The sequence below is a fragment of the Lissotriton vulgaris genome, chromosome 1_1, assembly GCF_964263255.1.
Source record: "Lissotriton vulgaris chromosome 1_1, aLisVul1.2, whole genome shotgun sequence".
Classification (NCBI taxonomy): Eukaryota; Metazoa; Chordata; class Amphibia; order Caudata; family Salamandridae; genus Lissotriton; species Lissotriton vulgaris.
The window spans coordinates 129,981,007-130,001,889 of record NC_141685.1 but is presented as its reverse complement, the minus strand read 5'-3'; the positions used below and the strand labels follow the sequence as shown (position 1 = coordinate 130,001,889).

General features: G+C 48.2%; 1 protein-coding gene across 1 annotated transcript in view; it reads left to right on the top strand.

The window, feature by feature from the left end:
• The first annotated feature begins 1,560 nt into the window (after window positions 1-1,560).
• The window catches only part of LOC147737762 (uncharacterized), a 71,549-nt gene continuing 52,226 nt past the window's right edge, over window positions 1,561-20,883 (top strand). The window contains exon 1 of the mRNA XM_086935278.1: window positions 1,561-1,719. The gene's annotated coding sequence lies outside the window, so the exon portion shown is untranslated. The remainder of the gene's footprint in view (window positions 1,720-20,883) is intronic.

Here is a 20,883-nt window from a genome sequence, read left to right as displayed (position 1 = left end):
TAACGCCTGCACCGCTACCAGACGCTTTCATCTCTGAGCGAAGAGCATGCTCCTCCCCCTTACTCCAGATGAGCGCACATGTATGGGTTTCACAGAGCTCAAGGTTTTGAGATTCTTAGGAGTCAAAACAAAGTATCCTATTGATGACCTCACAGGAAGTGATGTAAAATAACATTTGACTTTGAAAATGTCAGAGGAAGAGACATTAGTGAAATTATAGGCATGATGAGTACATAGGTAACATCCAAATCATTAATGCAGACATCCAAATTAACATTACACCGAAAGCATAATATGTGCAGCCGCAAGGTGAAATATTAAAAATGTAGTGCTATCAAAATGTAGGACAGTGGGTTTGCTGAACTCTATGAAGTGAATAGTATCTCCCTCTTTAGTTGTAAGCGGCTACTCTGCACACAGTAGAAGTGCGAGCAAAGTCACATATGGACTACTAGGACCCCCTCCCGCCTCCCAGTTATAAGATTCAGCTAGGTGTAAGTGAGACTTCAGCTCGACCTCTAAATGTGTGAGTGTCACTCATGATGAGTGAGACTTGAAGGATCTAATGTGTGTGCATTTTCGGATCCCATGTTACTGCAGAGGCAACAAATGCAACTTGCCTGACGGTGCTACGAAGCCCTCCTGCACCCGCACATTGATAGTGCATGGATGAAGAGTGTCTTATGATAGGAGAGAGGGTTACCACCTGGCCGGTCTTTTATAGGCGTGGCATTGCCTGTATTTTCATGTCCCGGCCAGTAAAAAAGTAGGAAGATTACTTAAACCTGGCATTTTACCTCTAATCAGTGCAAACTTAAAATATCAAATATAAGCAGAAATCACTTTAAAATGTGTGCTGCCTTAATGAATCCTGACTGAGAGCTAAAGTAAATAAAGACATCAAAGCCATGTTAAAAATGAATACAAACAGTTTTATTCAAAGTCTTACTGAAGAATAATATCAGGGCCTTTGCAAAATCTTAAAACATGACCAAAAGGCAGGTGGTAACTCTAATAAGAGCCTGTATGCAGAACTCTGACATTTGTTAGTGCTGGAATACCCTCTCATCCTCAGACCCGGCATCGTTCACTCATTGCCATGGGACCATCCACTGAGGGATAAATCTGTGAGAGTCAAACCCGATTGTTCTGTCTCATGAATGTATTGAGACTGCAATCTACTTTATTTTGTTTTATAAGTGAAACTTTGGGGGGAGTGAGTGGGTAAAAATTGCAGAGAAATGCAAAACTTAATTTGGGTAAATCGTTGGAAAGTTGTTTGAATATACACAGCCCTATCAAATATAAAGAAAACGTTGACTAGTTTAATTCTAGCATTTTTCTTTCATTTTCATGTATTTAATAAAATTCAGGCTGCCATTTCCAATCCACTCTTAAAGACTGGAGGCGATGGTTCCGTCAGCAGCCACCAGAGGGCGCTCCTCAACTGCTGAGGAAACACTGAGCTGCACATTGGGTGAAAGGGAGAAGGGTTTCCTCTTCCGGGTCAGCAGCGGCAGAGACAGCACCAGCAGTGGTGATTACATAAATTCCGGACTTTCTTTGTGTGTGTTCAGCCTGCAGCAGGAAGGAGCCCTGTCTGGTGTGCAGTTACCTTCATCTGCAGACCCTCAAAGACCCCAGATCTGCCCCTGCCCCCCTCCCACCCCCCCATGAGCAGGAGAGAGACTGGACATGTCTGCACAGGTCTCGGCTCAGGTAGGAGATTGTCAGCACATTCTGCTGTGTTTGTAGAAATAGACTGAATAATCCTGGAGGAAATCTCTGCAGGGGCCGGGCTGAGCTGGGCTCTTCTATCCGGGGGCCCCTGGGGCTGAGCTGGGCTCTTCTATCCGGGGGCCCCTGGTGCTGAGCTGGGCTCTTCTATCCGGGGTCCCTGGGGCTGAGCTGGGCTCTTCTATCCGGGGGCCCCTGGAGCTGAGCTGGGCTCTTCTATCCAGGGGCCCCTGGGGCTGAGCTGGGCCCTTCTATCCGGGGGCCCCTGGTGCTGAGCTGGGCTCTTCTATTCAGGGGGCCCCTGGTGCTGAGCTGGGCTCTTCTATCCGGGGCCCCTGGGGCTGAGCTGGGCTCTTCTATCCGGGGGCCCCTGGGGCTGAGCTGGGCTCTTCTATCCGGGGGCCCCTGGGGCTGAGCTGGACTCTTCTAGCCGGGGGGTCCCTGGGGCTGAGCTGGGCTCTTCTATTTGGGGCCCCTGAGGCTGAGCTAGGATCTTCTATCCGGGGCCCCTGGGGCTGAGCTGGGCTCTTCTGTCCGGGGGGCCCCTGGGGCTGAGCTGGGTTCTTCTATGCGGGACCCCTGCGGCTGAGCTGGGCTCTTCTATCCGTGGGCCCCTGGGGTTGAGCTGGGCTCTTCTATCCGGGGCCCCTGGGGCTGAGCTGGGCTCTTCTATCCGTGGCCCCTGGGGCTGAGCTGGGCTCTTCTATCCGTGGGCCCTGGGGGGTTTTCCTTCCGCCATGGGGGTTGTTTGTTGGCATCATATGTGTTAAAGAGGGGATTTGTGCACTGCAGTTCATCCTACTGCGCTATCAATAATATGCGCGCTCTGCAATGCATCTCACTGCACTATGAGAGGTCTGTGCACTGCATCTTACTGCACTGTAGGGAATCTGTATACACTGCACTGCACCTGAATGAACTATGAGTAATCTCTGCACAACATCGCACTGAACGATGGAAATCACTGCATGCTGCACTGCATTTTACTGCACGAGGAATATGGGCTACTGTACTGCATCTTTACAACACTGTGAAGAATATTTGCACTCTACACTGCATCTTACTGCAATGTGAGAAATCTGTCCACTCAGCCCTGCATCATACAACACTGTAAGAATTCTCTGTATGCTGTAAATGTAAAAAAAATTAAATTGATACTTGTATAGCGCACTACTCACCCGCGAGGGTCTCAAGGCGCTTGTACGAATACCGCTGTGGAACCCGTCCTGGCTTTCCCTGTGAGGCGTCCACTCCTGGGCACCCCCAGGGTGTAGGCCAGGCATCCTTAGCGTCGTGGGGGCCGTTGTGGAGATTAAGCAAGCTATTGCCCAGAGTTGCAGAGTGGGACTCTATGATTAGAATAGGCACCGAGGCGAGAATTATCAGGTCCGTGGAATTTTGAGCCCAAGACCCGCCGAGGCGGGGAATTGAGCCCTGGCCTGGGCCAGACCTCTGCATCAGGGTCTGCCGCTCTAACCATTGAGCCACACTTCTCCATCTGCTGTACTGTATATACTGCACTCTGACCAGTCTGTACATGCTGCACTGCATATTACTGCACTATGAATTATCTATGCACACTGCATTGTTTCTTACTGTACTGTGAGGATTCTATGCGCACTGCATTGCATCTTACCACACTGTGAGAAACCTGTGCACACTGCATCTTCGCACACACGTCACTGCATCTTACAGCACTATGAGGAAACTGTGCACATTGTACTGCATCTTACAGCACTATGAGAAGTATGTGACACTGCACTGAGAGAAACCTGTGCACACTTCACTGCATTGTACTGCAAGGAGTAATCTATGCACACTGCACTGCAGTTTAGTGTTCCATGAGAAATCTGTGCCCACTGTGCTGCGTCTTATTCCTCTATGAGAAATCTGTTCACACTGCAGTGTAACATAGGACACTCTGAGCAACCTGCTAATGGTTCACCTCCTCTTAATGCACTATGAGAAATCTGTACACACTGCTCTGCATCTGACTACATTATAAGGAGTCTGTGCAGTGCACTGCATCTTAGTGCACTATGACAAGTCTATGTCAGTGCACTGCACTGTATCTAACTGCACTGTGTGAAATCTGTGCACACTGCACTGCACCTTGCTGCACTAGAAGGAATCGGTGTCACTGCACTTTGTCTTACCGCACTATGAGAAATCACTGCAAGGAAGTGGACTGCGCTGGGTTCTTCTACCTGGGGACCTCCGGGAGGGAGAAGGGGCTTTCCTTCCGGCCCTGGGGAATTTTGTGGTCATTATGTGTGTTTGAGGGTGAATTTATGCACACTGCACTGCATCTTACTGCACTATGAGAAACATGTCACACTGCACTGCATCCTACTGCACTATGAGAAACCTGTCACACTGCACTGCATCTTACTGCACCATAAGAAACCTGTCACACTGCACTGCATCATACTCCACTATGAGAAATCTGTGCACACTGCACTGCATCTTACTGCACTATGAGAAACCTGCCGCACTGCATCTTACTGCACTATGAGAAACCTGGCACACTGCACTGCATCTTACTGCACTATGAGAAACCTGTCACACTGCACTGCATCATACTCCACTATGAGAAATCTGTGCACACTGCCCTGCATCTTACTGCACCATAAGAAACCTGTCACACTGCACTGCATCTTACTGCTCTATGAGAAACCTGTCACACTGCACTGCATCTTACTGCACTATGAGAAACCTGTCACACTGCACTGCATCTTACTGCACTATGAGAAACCTGTCATACTGCAGTGCATCTTACTGCTCTATGAGAAACCTGTCACCCTGCACTGCATCAAACTCCACTATGAGAAATCTGTGCACACTGCCCTGCATCGTACTGCACTGTGTAGAAACAGTGAATGCTACACAGCTATATGCACTATGTGCGATCTGTGCATGCGGCCATGCATTGTACTGCACTATCAGTAGTCTGTGCACCCTGCACTGTGAGAAATCGGTACACATTGCTCTGCTTTTTACTGCACTTTGAAGAAGATGTCTGTGAAAACGGCACTGCTTTTTGCTACTTTGTGAGAAATTCGTGCTCAGTTTACTAATAATCTCTGTGAACCAAGAACATCTGTGTATTGCATCGCTTTTCCCTGCTCTATGAGGGCTGTTGACAGGAAAGCTCATGTGCGCACACTGCACTGCTTTTTATTACACTGTGAGGGGTTTAAAATAAAAGAGGATATCTGTGCAGACTCCTCTGCCTTTGACTATTCTGTGCAGGGTGTTTAGAGCGCATCTGTGGTCTGCAAACGGAATCACTTTTTACTACAGTCCGAGGGGCGTTTAAAAAAGAGAAACTCTGGGCACGCTGCACCGCTCTTCACTCTTCACTGGGAAACATACGTCTATACTGCACGTCCTTCTACTACACTTAGGGGCACACACGCAGCTCAGCAAGTCACCTAGCTGCGCTGCGTGATAGTGAAAGGGCAGGAATGCGCTGTATCTAACACTCTACAGCGCAGTCCTGTTTTCCCTGCGCGGGCGCACAATGTGCTCCCAGTGCCAAAGCCGGCACCCCTGCACCATGGTGCAAGCGTGCGTGCCTTGCAAACAGGATTGTTTTTGTGCAGGAAGGAGCACCCTCCTGCACAAAAACAATCCCTTGAGGCATCTTGCTGAGTGTGCCACAGTATCCAGGACTCATAGAAAGAGGAGGCAACAAGGAGACATAAAGATACTTCTCTTTGCTGTGCCGCACCTGGGAGACTTAGCATTTTGACGCATTCTCAAGTCTACCAGTGTTGGAACCACCTCGCCCCACCCATGGAACGGAACACCTCTTGGGGGAAGAGTAACACAGCACCGTGATTTACGCTGCGTGGTGTTACTCTAGATTTATCAGGCCGTGCAGGGCCATTCAAGGTGGCCTTGCGTGGCTTGATGAATATAACATAAGAGTTGCGTCTCTCTTGCGTTCCATTGCATGGGCCGCGCAGGGCCATGCAAGGTGGCCTTGCGTGGCTTGATACATATACCTTAAGAGTTGCGTCTCTCTTGCGTTCCATTGCATGGGCCACACAGGAGCTTGCAAGGTGGCCTTGCGTGGCTTGAAAAATATAACATAAGAGTTGCGTCTCTCTTGCGTTCCATTGCATGGGCCACACAGGGCCTTGCAAGGTGGCCTTGCGTGGCTTGATAAATATAACATAAGAGTTGCGTCTCTCTTGCGTTCCATTGCGTGGGCCGCACAGGGCCATGCAAGGTGGCCTTGCGTGGCTTGATAAATTTCACTTAAGATTTGCGTCTCTCTTGCGTTCCATTGCGTGGTCCACGCAGGGCCATTCAAGGTGGCCTTGCGTGGCTTGATGAATATAACATAAGAGTTGAGTCTCTCTTGCGTTCCATTGCATGGGCCACACAGGGCCTTGCAAGGTGGCCTTGCGTGGCTTGATAAATATAACTTAAGATTTGCGTCTCTCTTGCGTTCCATTTGGTGGTCCACGCAGGGCCATGCAAGGTGGCCTTGCGTAGCTTGATAAATTTCACTTAAGAGTTGCGTCTCTCTTGCGTTCCATTGCATGGGCCACACAGGGCCTTGCAAGGTGGCCTTGCATGGCTTGATAAATATAACATAAGAGTTGCGTCTCTCTTGCGTTCCATTGCGTGGGCCGCACAGGGCCATGCAAGGTGGCCTTGCGTGGCTTGATAAATTTCACTTAAGATTTGCGTCTCTCTTGCGTTCCATTGCGTGGTCCACGCAGGGCCATACAAGGTGGCCTTGCGTGGCTTGATACATATAACTTAAGAGTTGCGTCTCTGTTGCGTTCCATTGCATGGGCCGCGCAGGGCCATGCAAGGTGGACTTGCGCGGCTTGATGAATATAACTTAAGAGTTGCATCTCTCTTGCGTTCCATTGCAGGGCCAGGCTAGGTGGCCTTGCGTGGCTTGATAAATCGAACTTAAGAGTTGCGTCGTTCTTGCGTTCAATCAATCAATCAATCAAGGCATTTATAGAGCGCACCACTCACCCGGAGGGTCCCAAGGCGCTTGGGGGGGGGGGGGTGGGGGTACTGCTACTGCTCGAATAGCCAGGTCTTGAGCTTCTTCCTGAAGGAGAGGTGGTCTTGGGTCAGGCGAAGGTCGGTCGGGAGGGTGTTCCAGGTCTTGGCGGCCAGGTAGGAGAAGGACCTTCCTCCTGTTCTCGCTCTTCGGATGCGGGGGACGGCGGCGAGGGCGCGGTTGGTCGATCGGAGGTGGCGTTTGGGAGCGTAGAAGTTGAGGCGGTTGTTGAGGTAGCTCGGGCCTTGGTCGTGTAGGGATTTGTGTGCGTGGGTGAGGAGACGGAAGGTGATTCTCTTGTTGACGGGGAGCCAGTGCAGGTCTCTCAGATGTCTGGAGATGTGGCTGCGTCGGGGATGTCGAGGATGAGTCTGGCTGAGGCGCTCTGGATCCGCTGGAGTCTCTTCTGGAGCTTGGCGGTGCTTCCGGCGTAGAGGGCGTTGCCGTAGTCCAGTCGGCTGGTGACGAGGGCCGCAAAGGGCCATGCTAGGTGGCCTTGCGTGGCTTGATAAATATAACTTAGGAGTTGCATCTCTCGTGCCTTCCATTGCATGGGCCACGCAGGGCCATGCAAGGTGGCCTTGCATGTCTTGATAAATATAACTTAAGAGTTGCGTCTCTCTTGCGTTCTATTGCATGGGCCACGCAGGGCCATGCAAGGTGGCCTTGCGTGGCTTGATAAATATAACTTAAGAGTTGCGTCTCTCTTGCGTTCCATTGCATGGGCCGAGCAGGGCCATGCAAGGTGTCCTTGCGTGGCTTGATAAATATAACTTAAGAGTTGCGTCTCTCTTGCGTTCCATTGCATGGGCAGCGCAGGGCCATGCAAGGTGGCCTTGCGTGGCTTGATAAATATACTTCAGAGTTGCGTCCCTCTTGCGTTCCATTGCATGGGCCGAGCAGGGCCATGCAAGGTGTCCTTGCGTGGCTTGATATATATAACTTAAGAGTTGCGTCTCTCTTGCGTTCCATTGCATGGGCAGCGCAGGGCCATGCAAGGTGGCCTTGCGTGGCTTGATAAATATAACTTAAGAGTTGCGTCTCTCTTGCGTTCCACTGCATAGCCCACGCAGGGCCATGCAAGGTGGCCTTGCGTGGCTTGATAAATATACCTTAAGAGTTGCATCTCTCTTGCGTTCCATTGCATGGGCCGCGCAGGGCCATGCAAGGAGGCCTTGCGTGGCTTGATACATATACCTTAAGAGTTGCGTCTCTCTTGCGTTCCATTGCATGGGCCGCACAGGGCCATGCAAGGTGGCCTTGCGTGGTTTGATAAATATAACTTAAGAGTTGCGTCTCTCTTGCGTTCCATTGCATGGGCCGCACAGGGCCATGCAAGGTGGCCTTGCGTGGCTTTATTCATATAACTTAAGAGTTGCGTCTCTCTTGCGTTCCATTGCATGGGCCGCTGAGGGCCATGCAAGGTGGCCTTGCGTGGCTTTATACATATACCTTAAGAGTTGCGTCTCTCTTGCGTTCCATTGCATGGGCCGCACAGGGCCATGCAAGGTGGCCTTGCGTGGCTTGATAAATATAACTTAAGAGTTGCGTCTCTCTTGCGTTACATTGCATGGGCCGCACAGGGCCATGCAAGGTGGCCTTGCGTGGCTTTATACATATAACTTAAGAGTTGCGTCTCTCTTGCGTTCCATTGCATGGGCCGCACAGGGCCATGCAAGGTGGCCTTGCGTGGCTTTATACATATACCTTAAGAGTTGCGTCTCTCTTGCGTTCCATTGCATGGGCCGCACAGGGACATGCAAGGTGGCCTTGCGTGGCTTTATACATATAACTTAAGAGTTGCGTCTCTCTTGCGTTCATTGCATGGGCCGCACAGGGCCATGCAAGGTGGCCTTGCGTGTCTTTATACATATACCTTAAGAGTTGCGTCTCTCTTGCGTTCCATTGCATGGGCCGCACAGGGCCATGCAAGGTGGCCTTGCGTGGCTTGATACATATACCTTAAGAGTTGCGTCTCTCTTGCGTTCCATTGCATGGGCCGCACAGGGCCGTGCAAGGTGGCCTTGCGTGGCTTGATAAATATATTTTAAGAGTTGCGTCTCTCTTGCGTTCCATTGCATGGGCCGCTCAGGGCCGTGCAAGGTGGCCTTGCGTGGCTTGATAAATATAACTTAAGAGTTGCGTCTCTCTTGCGTTCCATTGCATGGGCCGCACAGGGCCATGCAAGGTGGCCTTGCGTGGCTTTATACATATAACTTAAGAGTTGCGTCTCTCTTGCGTTCCATTGCATGGGCCGCTCAGGGCCATGCAAGGTGGCCTTGCGTGGCTTGATGAATATAACTTAAGAGTTGCGTCTCTCTTGCATTCTATTGCATGGGCCGCGCAGGGCCATGCAAGGTGGCCTTGCGTGGCTTGATGAATATAACTTAAGAGTTGTGTCTCTCTTGCGTTCCATTGCATGGGCCGCGCAGGGCCATGCAAGGTGGCCTTGCGTGGCTTGATAAATATACCTTAAGAGTTGCATCTCTCTTGCGTTCCATTGCATGGGCCGCGCAGGGCCATGCAAGGTGGCCTTGCGTGGCTTGATAAATATAACTTAAGAGTTGCGTCGCTCTTGCGTTCCATTGCATAGCCCACGCAGGGCCATGCAAGGTGGCCTTGCGTGGCTTGATAAATATACCTTAAGAGTTGCATCTCTCTTGCGTTCCATTGCATGGGCCGCGCAGGGCCATGCAAGGTGGCCTTGCGTGGCTTGATACATATAACTTAAGAGTTGCGTCTCTCTTGTGTTCCATTGCATGGGCCGCACAGGGCCATGCAAGGTGGCCTTGCGTGGCTTGATACATATAACTTAAGAGTTGCGTCTCTCTTGCGTTCCATTGCATGGGCCGCACAGGGCCATGCAAGGTGGCCTTGCGTGGCTTGATACATATAACTTAAGAGTTGCGTCGCTCTTGCGTTCCATTGCATAGCCCACGCAGGGCCATGCAAGGTGGCCTTGCGTGGCTTGATAAATATACCTTAAGAGTTGCGTCTCTCTTGCGTTCCATTGCATGGGCCGCACAGGGCCATGCAAGGTGGCCTTGCGTGGCTTTATACATATAACTTAAGAGTTGCGTCTCTCTTGCGTTCCATTGCAGGGCCGCTCAGGGCCGTGCAAGGTGGCCTTGTGTGGCTTGATAAATATAACTTAAGTGTTGCGTCGCTCTTGCATTCCATTGCATAGCCCACGCAGGGCCGTGCAAGGTGGCCTTGTGTGGCTTGATAAATATAACTTAAGAGTTGCGTCGCTCTTGCGTTCCATTGCATAGGCCACGCAGGGCCATGCAAGGTGGCCTTACGTGGCTTGATAAATATACCTTAAGAGTTGCATCTCTCTTGCGTTCCATTCCATGGGCTTTCAGAATTCATTGTCTGTGCGCATTGCGTTGTAATTTACTACCTTACGAGGGGTGTTTACAGAAGAAGAAATCTGTGCCCTGCACTATTTTCTAACTGCACTAGAAGCAGTATTTACATCTACAGCAGGAAATCTATTTTACAACCGAATGAGGAGTGTTTACAGAAGAGTAATTCTGTACACATTGCACTGCTGTTTACTACAACATGAGGGGCGTTTACAGAGAGTTTGTGTAAACACTGCACTGCTTTTATCTGTACTATGAGGGGCCGTAACAGGAAGAAATCTGTGTGCAGTTTTTTTCTATTTATTATACTTTGAGGGACATTTACAGACGAAAACTGAACACTGCACTGTCTTTTTCCAACACAATGAGAAGTGTTTACAAAATAAGAAATCTGTGTACAAAACACTACTTTTTACTGCAGTATAAGGGGTCCTAACTGACCTGTACGGTGCCCTGATCTGAACTCGCACTAAGAAAAGTGTGTAGAGTAGAGAATATCTGTACACTGATCTTCACTCACACTCCGAGGGGCATTTACTGTGGAGCCTTTTATAAACTGCACCTCTTATTACTGAGACTGTGCAGACCCTCCAGGATTGTATGATCTGCAAAACAATCACGATACCCGCAGTTTTGTATAAAGGCCACTGTTTTTACAAAAGTGCCTGTAAAATTCCTTTTATTGGCCCAGCATTGACCCCTGTGCCTACTCCCTTGCAGAATCGTGTTACAATATGGAGGGTGAGTCGTGAGGCCAGCTGAGTGAAGTCAATGCAGTATGTGCCAAAAAATCATACTCCCAGGCCCGCCATGACTTGCACTCTGGTTTAGGTTATAAAACCAATCAGGTTAGTGATAGGAAGTAGCGCTCTCTCTAAACTGCAGTAAGTGACTACCTATCAGCAGGGCTGTGTATCGTAGGAACAGGTAATAAACCAAAGGCATCCCCCTGGCACCAGTGCACGCCTGCAGACTCAGCAGGGAACCAACAGACTCAGCTGGGAACCAGCAGACTCAGCAGGGAGCCAGCAGACTCAGCAGGGAACCAGCAGACTCAGCAGGGAACCAGCAGACTCAACAGGGAACCAGCAGACTCAGCAGGAAACCAGTAGACTCAGCAGCAGACTAAGCAGGGAGCCAGCAGACTCATAAGAGAACCAGCAGACTCAGCAGGAAACCAGCAGACTCAGCAGGGAACCAACAGACTCAGCAGTGAACCAGCAGACTCAATAGGTAACCAACAGACTCAGAAGGGAACCAGCAGACTCAGTAGGTAACTGACAGACTCAGCATGGAACCAGCAGACTTAGCAAGGAAGCAGCAGACTCACCAGGGAACCAGGAGACTCAGCATGGGAAGCAGCAGACTCACCAGGTAACCAGCAGACTCACTGGAGCACTCTGCAATGTCGTTTCACAAGCTGACAGGACCATTTATGCATGATGATTGGCATGGAATTATCATCATTGCGTATTTGCAGGTGTGCGTGTGCAGTTATACTGATGACCATTTCCATAGCACGCAGTACAAAATCAATAGTTTTGGGGTGTTTTTAAGATCACCATCCAACTCATTGTCATTGATTTTATCAATATCCTCCTAACAATAGAAGTTTGATGAACCCTGCAAGCATTTAAATGTATGCCAGGTTGGCCTCATCCACATGTTTACAGGCAGCGCATAACCCGCTGGAGGGGTGCGGTCCCCAGGGCCTAAGAATACTTGTGGAGGGGTGCTGTGTGGCCCCAGGGCCTAAGAATGCTTGGGGAGGGGTGCTGTGCGGCCCCCAGGGCCTACAAATGCTTGGGGAGGGGTGATTTGCGGCCCCCAGGGTCTAACAATGCTGGGGGAGGGGTGCTGTGCGGCCCCAGGGCCTAAGAATGCTTGGGGAGGGGTGCTGTGCGGCCTCCAGGGCCTAAGAATGCTTGGGGAGGGGTGATTTGCGGCCCCCAGGGTCTAGCAATGCTTGGGGAGGGGTGCTGTGCGGCTGCCAGGGCCTAAGAATGCTTGGGGAGGGGTGCTTTGCGGTCCCCAGGGCCTAAGAATGCTTGGGGAGAGGTGCTGTGCGCCCCCCTGGGCCTACGAATGCTTGGGGAGGGGTGCTGTGCAGCCCCCAGGCCCTAAGAATGCTTGGGGAGGGGTGATGTGTGGCCCCCAGGGCCTAAGAATGCTTGGGGAGGGGTGCTGTGCGGCCCCCAGGGTCTAAGAATGCTTGGGGAGGGGTGCTGTGTGGCCCCCAGGGCCTAAGAATGCTTGGGGAGGGGTGCTGTGCGGCTCCCAGGGCCTAAAAATGCTTGGGGAGGGGTGCTGTGCGGCCCCCAGGGCCTAAGAATGCTTGGGGAGAGGTGCTGTGCGGCCCCCAGGGCCTAAGAATGCTTGGGGAGGAGTGCTTTGCGGCCCCCAGGGCCTACGATTGCTTGGGGAGGAGTGCTGTGCGGCCCCCAGGGCCTAAGAATGCTTGGGGAGGGGTGCTGTGCGGCCCCCAGGGCCTAAGAATGCTTGGGGAGGGGTGCTGTGCGGCTCCCAGGACCTAAGAATGCTTGGGGAGGGGTGCTGTGCGGCCCCCAGGGCCTAAGAATGCTTGGGGAGGAGTGCTTTGCGGCCCCCAGGGCCTACGATTGCTTGGGGAGGAGTGCTGTGCGGCCCCCAGGGCCTAAGATTGCTTGGGGGGGGTGCTGTGCGGCCCTCAGGGTCTAAGAATGCTTGGGGAGGGGTGCTGTGCGGCCCCCAGGACCTATGAATGCTTGGGGAGGGGTACTGTGTGGCCCCCAGGGCCTAAGAATGCTTGGGGAGGGGTGCTGTGCGGCCCCCAGGGCCTAAGAATGCTTGGGGAGGGGTGCTGTGCGGCCCCCAGGGCCTAGGAATGCTTGGGGAGGGGTGATTTGCGGCCCCCAGGGTCTAAGAATGCTTGGGGAGGGGTGCTGTGCGGCTCCCAGGGCCTAAAAATGCTTGGGGAGGGGTGCTGTGCGGCCCCCAGGGCCTAAGAATGCTTGGGGAGGGGTGCTGTGCGGCCCCCAGGTCCTAAGAATGCTTGGGGAGGAGTGCTGTGCGGCCCCCAGGGCCTAAGAATGCTTGGGGAGGGGTGCTGTGTGGCCCCCAGGGCCTAAGAATGCTTGGGGAGGGGTGCTGTGCGGCCCCCAGGGCCTAAGAATGCTTGAGGAGGGGTGCTGTGCGGCTCCAGGACCTAAGAATGCTTGAGGAGGGGTGCTGTGCGGCCCCCAGGGCCTAAGATTGCTTGGGGAGGAGTGCTGTGCGGCCCCCAGGGCCTAAGAATGCTTGGGGAGGGGTGCTGTGTGGCCCCCAGGGCCTAAGAATGCTTGGGGAGGGGTGCTGTGCGGCCCCCAGGGCCTAAGAATGCTTGGGGAGGGGTGCTGTGCGGCCCCCAGGGCCTAAGAATGCTTGGGGAGGGGTGTTGTGCGGCTCCCAGGACCTAAGAATGCTTGGTGAGGGGTGCTGTGCGGCTCCCAGGGCCTAAGAATGCTTGGGGAGGGGTGCTGTGCGGTTCCCTCATACCTCTAATTACAAAGAAAATCGCCCTGGGGATTGGGATCACCGAGCCCAGGCCCTATGGCCAACCCTATTGGCCTTGCACAGGAAAGGGTTGGCTGTATGGGGGGATGTTGGTTGCGGGCCCTAAAGACAACCCCCTTCCACGCAAGGCCGAAGACTAGGCACAGCGGGTGCTTGCATTTACATACAGGATTTTTAAAAATGTTTTTACTTAAAAGGTTACAGTAACGTTATAGTTAGGTGAATATGTCAATGATAACATTAACGTTTTGAAGTAAAAAAAAAAAAGAAATTCCCCAGTTAAAATTATCAGTGCTAACTATAGCTTGCACCCCCGCCATTCATCCTTCAACTCACACCCTTTATACTGTCATGAAAACTTTACAGCAAAACAAGCACTGGTACATAGGTTAGTACCTGGTGCACAGAGTCTTCTATGTTATGTGGAAATTGTCATGCTGATACAGTTCGCTCTAATAGTTCAAGGCTACTTATAAAAGTTAGTATCTACTATGTAGAATCTTACTCCTGTTGAAATTTGTTTTTGAAGAACCATAAAACGTGTGTGGAACTTAATGAACACCAGTCAGCTGTTACCTGCACAGAGATTTACTCTTCAGTCCAAAGATTTATATCATATTCAATACCTCCCCACACCTAAGATGCGTAGGAGCAGATGTGTTTTGTAAAGACTTACATCCATTAGCTGGACCGAGTGTACAAAATAGGTAGACAAGTAATATGGTACTTAGGCACCACTATGTAAACTATAAAACAAACAAGGACACTAATTTGAGATGTCATCAGTGATGTCATAAATGATGTCATAGAACACGTCATGAGTGATGTCATATGTGAGGTCATATCGCAAGGCAGTACAGGGCGCAAGTTATAGTTAGCGCTGCTAATAACCGGTGAATTTCTGTTATTTTTCTAGTTCAAAGCATTAATGTTATCACTGACATACTCACTTAACTGTAAACTAAACCTTATTTTAGTTGGAATAACTTTGGCACCGGTGGACGAATCTTCGCAAATTTCTCCAAGAAAATGGCCTGCTCGGTACCGCTCCTTCCTTGAAAGTTTGGAGGTGATTCGATAAGCGGGGGCCGAGAAAAAAGGGGGGTTCCAAAATGTGTTTTACCCATACAATTTTCCATAGGGACCTTTAGCCAGGGCTACAGCCCGAATGGCTGAATGGAATTACACGAAATTTGGCAGAGAGGAAGAGGTCTTTTTTCGCAGATTGCGCTTTTTGTTAAATTGTGTAAATCCGTTGAGTAGTTTCTGAGAAAATTGCAATTAAAATCATAGAGATATCTACAGACGGAGTTCAGTACGTGTACTAAAATCTGTTCAATTACGAGCGCGAGCTGCATGCTGATTGGCTGTGAACTGTCTGTCAACACTCGAAACCAGGAAGTGTTGGCGGCCATCTTATGCCTCGCTAGAACCAAGTCACAAGAAAACAGTTAAAGAAAGTTGAGAAATAAGTGAACGGGGTAGGGTAGAGACATTCTGACCCTCTAGGCTTGCTTAGGGGGTCGTACATGAATGTTTAGGCTCTATTTTCTATTTTTTTGTAAAGAAAAATTGTGGCGTATGTGTATGGAAATACGTACAATTACGAGCAGGAGCGGCATGCTGATTGGCTATCAATACTCCAAACCAGGAAGTGTTGGCAGCCATGTTGTTTGTCGGGAGAGCAGAGTCACAAGAAAACTGTTAAACAAAGTTGAGAAATAAGGAAACAAGGCAGGGTAGAAACATTCTGAGCCTAAAGTCTTGTTCAGAGTGTGGTACATGGATCTTTAGGCTCAATTTTTATTTTTTTTAAATAAAACAATTGGCGGGGTACTTGTGCAGTACTTGTACGCGGTGGAAAAGGTGAAAAAAAGTAGAAGGTTGTTTTATTCATTAGGTCCCAGGGGGGCAATTTACGGGGTCAATTTTTCTGCATAATAGGGGCTTGTAAGGTGCCCCAAGCACTGGGGAACGGCACTCCTCTGGTTTTATTTTGAAGTATGCGGCGGGTTACGGTTCTACTCCCCGCAGTCTCGGTGAGCGGCACCCCTTCGGTCTTTTTAAAAAAGATATATGTTTTGAGCTATCTCTGTCTCTCTCCCCGTACACGTCGTGGGGAATGCCACATTTCTGGGGCAGTGATATGTAAAATGACCTTCCAGCTCCGGGTATCTGCATTGTCTGAAGTTTTTTATTAATGCAGAGAGGGGGGGATTGATAATACGTCCTTGTAAATTCCCATAGAAGCCTATGTCTGGTCTTAACATGGGATTCTATGGGAAACAACAAGGCTGTATTATGAAGCTCATTATCGCCGTTTTATCGGCAGTTTCCTGCTAATAAAAACGGCAAGAATTTTAACACCGGTCCTTGATAATATGCACCTAAGTTTACTGGCCATACGCGTATGAAAATACGTACAATTACGAGCAGGGGCTGCATGATGATTGGCTCTCAATACTCCAAACCAGGAAGTGTTGGCAGCCATGTTGTTTGTCGGGAGAGGAGAGTCACACGAAAACAGTAAAACAAAGTTGAGAAATAAGGAAACTGGGCAGGGTGGAAAGATTCCGAGTCTATAGTCTTGGTCAGGGGTTGGTACACGGATCTTTAGGCTCAATTTTTATTTTTTTTAAATAAAAAATGGCTGGGTACTTGTGCAGTACTTGTACGCGGTGGAAAAGGTGAAAAAAAGGGGAAGTCAGTTTTATTCATTAGGTCATAGGGGGGGCAAATTAAGGGGGCCATTTTTCTGCATAATGGGGGCTTGTAAGGTGCCCCGAGCACTGGGGAACGGCACTCCTCTGGTTTTATTTTGAAGTATGCAGGGGGGGTTACGGTCCTACTCCCCACAGTCTCGGAGAGCGCCACTCCTCAGGTCTTTTTAAAAAAAATATATGTTATGAGCTCTCTCTCTCTCTCTCCCCGTACACGTTGCCGAGAACGCCACATTTCTGGGGCATTGATATGTAAAATTACCTTCCAGCACCGGGTACCTTCATTGTCTGTAGTTTTTTATTAATGTTATTTATTTATTTATTTATTTTAGGTTTTTATAGAGCGCGTAGTCACCCTCGAGTATCCCAGCGCTGAAACCTCGGACTCCTAAGGGGGGCAAAGAGAAGCTGCTGATGCATTAGGGGAAAAGAAGGGTTTTGAGGGATTTCCTGAATCGAAGGAGGTTTGGTTCAGCTCTGAGGCTCGGGGGGAGGGCGTTCCATTTCTTGGCAGTGTTGACCGAGAAGCGGCGGCCACCGATGCGGGCCTTCTTCACCCTAGGGACAACGATGAGGTTTCCCTGTTCTGACCGGAGCGCTCTCGTTGGTATATATGGAGTGATCCAAGTGCTCAGAATAGGGGGGCCGACGTTGTGCAGAACCTTGTGGGCCAGGCAGAGGGCCTTAAAGACGACTCTTTCCCTCATGGGGAGCCAATGAAGTTTCCTGAGAGCTGGTTTGGCTGATGTTCTTGCTGGGGTGTTCGTGAGTAGGCGAGCTGCGGCATTTTGGGTCTTTTGCAGTATTTGGAGGATGGCTTCCGGCGCTCCGAGGTAAATGGCATTGCTATAGTCTAGCCTGGATAGAACTAAGCCCTGAATTAGCAGAAGACGGGACTGGGATGGTAACAAGGGAAGCACCTTTCTGCATGATCTAAGTAGACCATAGCAGATGCCGGCAGTTTTCCTAGCCTGTGTCCTGAAGGTGAGGTCTGTCTCCAACCATACTCCCAGACTCTTAACCTCTGTCTTAGGAGTAGGGGGTTCACCCATACAGGCGGGCCAGAGGTTGGAGGGGAGGCTCAGAGTTTTGTGACCTAGGAGCAGGATCTCCGTTTTTGACCCGTTTAGCTTTAGGTCTGAATCGCTCATCCATTGATGGACGTTGGAGAGACAGTCTCGAAGATTGGAGGGTTCTAGCTTGGGGTGTGAGAGTGTTACCACCAGCTGAGTGTCGTCAGCGTAGCTGACGATAGTGACTCCGAAAGGAGAGACCAGCTCCTCCAGGGGGGCCATATACACGTTGAAAAGCGTGGGGCTCAATGAGGAGCCCTGAGGCACTCCACACCGGAGGGGGATCGAGGGGGAGCGGCTTTCTCCTTCCCAGACTTGGAAGGAGCGTCGAGAGAGAAAGGATGTGAGCCATTTCAACGCACTGTCTTTCACGCCAGTGTTATCCAGGCGCTGGGTTAGGACCTGGTGGCTGACAGTGTCGAATGCCGCGCTTAGGTCTAGGAGGACCACTGCCACTGATCCTCCAGTGTCAATGATTTCCCTAGCTTTCTCGACGGCAGCCAGGAGGGCGGTGTCAGTGCCCTGGCCTGGTCTGAAGCCTGTTTGAGAGTTTTTCAGGAGATGGTTTGCTTCTAGGAAGTGAGATAGTTTTTTGTTTGCAAGCTTCTCCGCGACCTTACCTATCCAAGAGAGGAGCGAGATGGGTCTGTAGTTGGATAGGTCCGCGGGGTCTAGCGAGGGCTTCTTAAGAAGTCCTTCGACGACGGCCTCCTTCCAGCTTTGTGGGACTTCTCCTTGGATAAACGAGGTGTTGATAAGGGCAGTAAGTCTAGCTGTAATGGTCCGAGCGATGTTTTTTGTGAACCGTATGGGAACTGAATCGCTGGGGGCACCACTCTTCGTAGATGCTAGAGTAGCTGCCACTTCCTCTTCCGTGACTGGTCCGAATGAAGCTAAATGAGGTGGATCAGGTTTATCAGGGGGGTTCCCTAATGCAGGGGATGGGTCCTTGGCTTTTCCCGAGGTGGCCTGATTGGTGGCAGGAAGAGAGGAAAGGATTTTTTTTTATTTTATCGTCGAAAAAATTGGCCAGGTTGACACATTTTTCTTCGGCTGCTATGGGGTCCATGGGTATCTGTGCGGGGGCTGGGACATGGAGGAGCTCTTTGAGGATAGAGAAAGTCTCTTTGGCCGAGCAAGAGGAGTTCTTTATTTTTTCCTCGTAGAAGGAGCTTTTTGCGTTATGAAGGGCTTGTTTGTAAGCTTTCATAGCTGTTTGATAAGCGTCTTTCTCCGTCGCCGATTTATTTTTTCTACATGTACGCTCTGTCTTTTTGCACTCCTTCCTTAGAATGTTCAGGGGCGGAGTGTACCAAGGTGCATGGTTGATCCTTTTTACATGCTTAAGAGAGCTAGTTAGTGGGATGAGGCTGTCTAGGGGGTTGGTGAGCCAGCTGTTGAATTCTCTATCGGCGATGTTTGGATCAGTTGAGAGGGGGCCATCAGATTCCCGTAGCTTCGCTTCCCATTCCTCTGGTCTTAACTTGGGGAGGGTGGGCTTGATAATACATCCTTGTAAATTCCCATAGAAGCCTATGTTCTGGTGTTAACATGGGCTTCTAAGGGAAAAAATAAGGCCGCATTATGAAGCTCATTATCAGCAGTTTCCTGCCAATAAAACGGCGATAATTTTAACACCGGTCCTTGATAATATGCACCTAAGTTTACTGGTCAAAAAAAGAGCAATGGGCCATATTATCAAAAAAAGGGTATACAGTCAAAATATTGAGTTTTTAATATCGAGTTACATTAATATCGAGTTAAAAATATAGAATGGACACAATATCGAATGGACCAAATATAGACTACAAAAATATCGAATAGAATAGCATAAATATCGAATCAAAAAATATAGAATGGACAAAATATCGAATGGACAGAATATGGAAATCAAAAATATAGAATGACAGAATATAGACAATAAAAATATAGAATGACACAATATAGACAACAAAAATATCGAATTTGTGGTAAGTTAATATTAATTTTTTAAAGTATTTTTTATTTTAGTATATGTGTGAAAAGTGTATATTTATTTTATAATTTATTATAATTAATTAATTTTATGGTATTTAATTTTTGCCTAATATAATTCTGTAGCGGGTTGTGGGTTTATTGGGGAAAAGGGTGGGAAGTAATTTAATTATAATTAATTAAATATGTTAATTTATGTATTGGTATTTATTTAGAATTAATTGTTAATTGATAAATAATTGGTAAATTAATTAAAATATAATTGTTAATTATTTTAATTAATTGATTAATTGATAATTATGGTAATGTTATTAATATATTTTCTGTAGCAGGTTGTGGGTTTATAGGGGAATAGGGTGGGAAGTAATGTAATTATAATTAATTAAATATGTTAAATTATTTATTGGTATTTATTTAGAATTATTTGTTAATTGATAATTAATTGGTAATAATTAAAATATAATTGTTAATTGTTTTAATTAATTGATTAATTGATAATTATGTAAATTGTATTATTGTATTTTCTGTAGCGGGTTGTGGGTTTATAGGGGAATAGGGTGGGAAGTAAATTAATTATAATTATTTACATTTTTTAAATTTATTTTTCGGTATTTATTTTGAATTAATTGATATATAAATATTTAATTGGTAATTATTTAATATATAATTGATAGTTAATTTTAAATAATAGTTTAAGTGTTAATTATATTAATTTTATTATTTATTTTCTGTAGTGGGTTGTGGTTTTATAGGGGAATAGGGTGTGAAGTAATGTAATTGTGAATAAATAAATATTGTTATTTATTTATTGGTTTTGTTTTGTTGTAATTATTAATATATTTTTAATTGTTAAGTAATTAATTGTTAATTGGTAAATAATTTGTATTAATAGGTAATTATTTGTAATAATTTAATTGATTAATTCTTATATTATATAACATTGTTAATTATTGTTAATTAATTTGTATTTGCTAATAATATTTAATTTATTTTTATTCATATTTGAAGTATTTACTTTCTCTAATGTTGCACTCTCTGGAGTGTGAATAGTAATTTTTACCCCCACGATGTCCAACGCTTTCCCTACTGTTGCACTCTTTGGAGTGGAAACAGTAATTTTAATTCTCACGCTATCCAATGCTTTCCCTACTGTTGCATTATTTGGAGTGGGAATAGTAATTTTTACCTCTATGCTATCCAATGCTTTCCCTACTGTTGCACTCTTTGGAGTGGGAATAGTAATTTTTACCCCTACGCTATCCAACGCTTTCCCTACTGTTGCACTCACTGGAGTGGGAATAGAAATTGTTTACCCCTACGCTATCCAACGCTTTCCCTACTGTTGCACTCTCTGGAGTGGGAATAGTAATTTTAACCCTCCCGCTATCCAACGCTTTCCCTACTGTTGCACTTTCTGAAGTGGGAATAGTAATTTTTACTCCTAC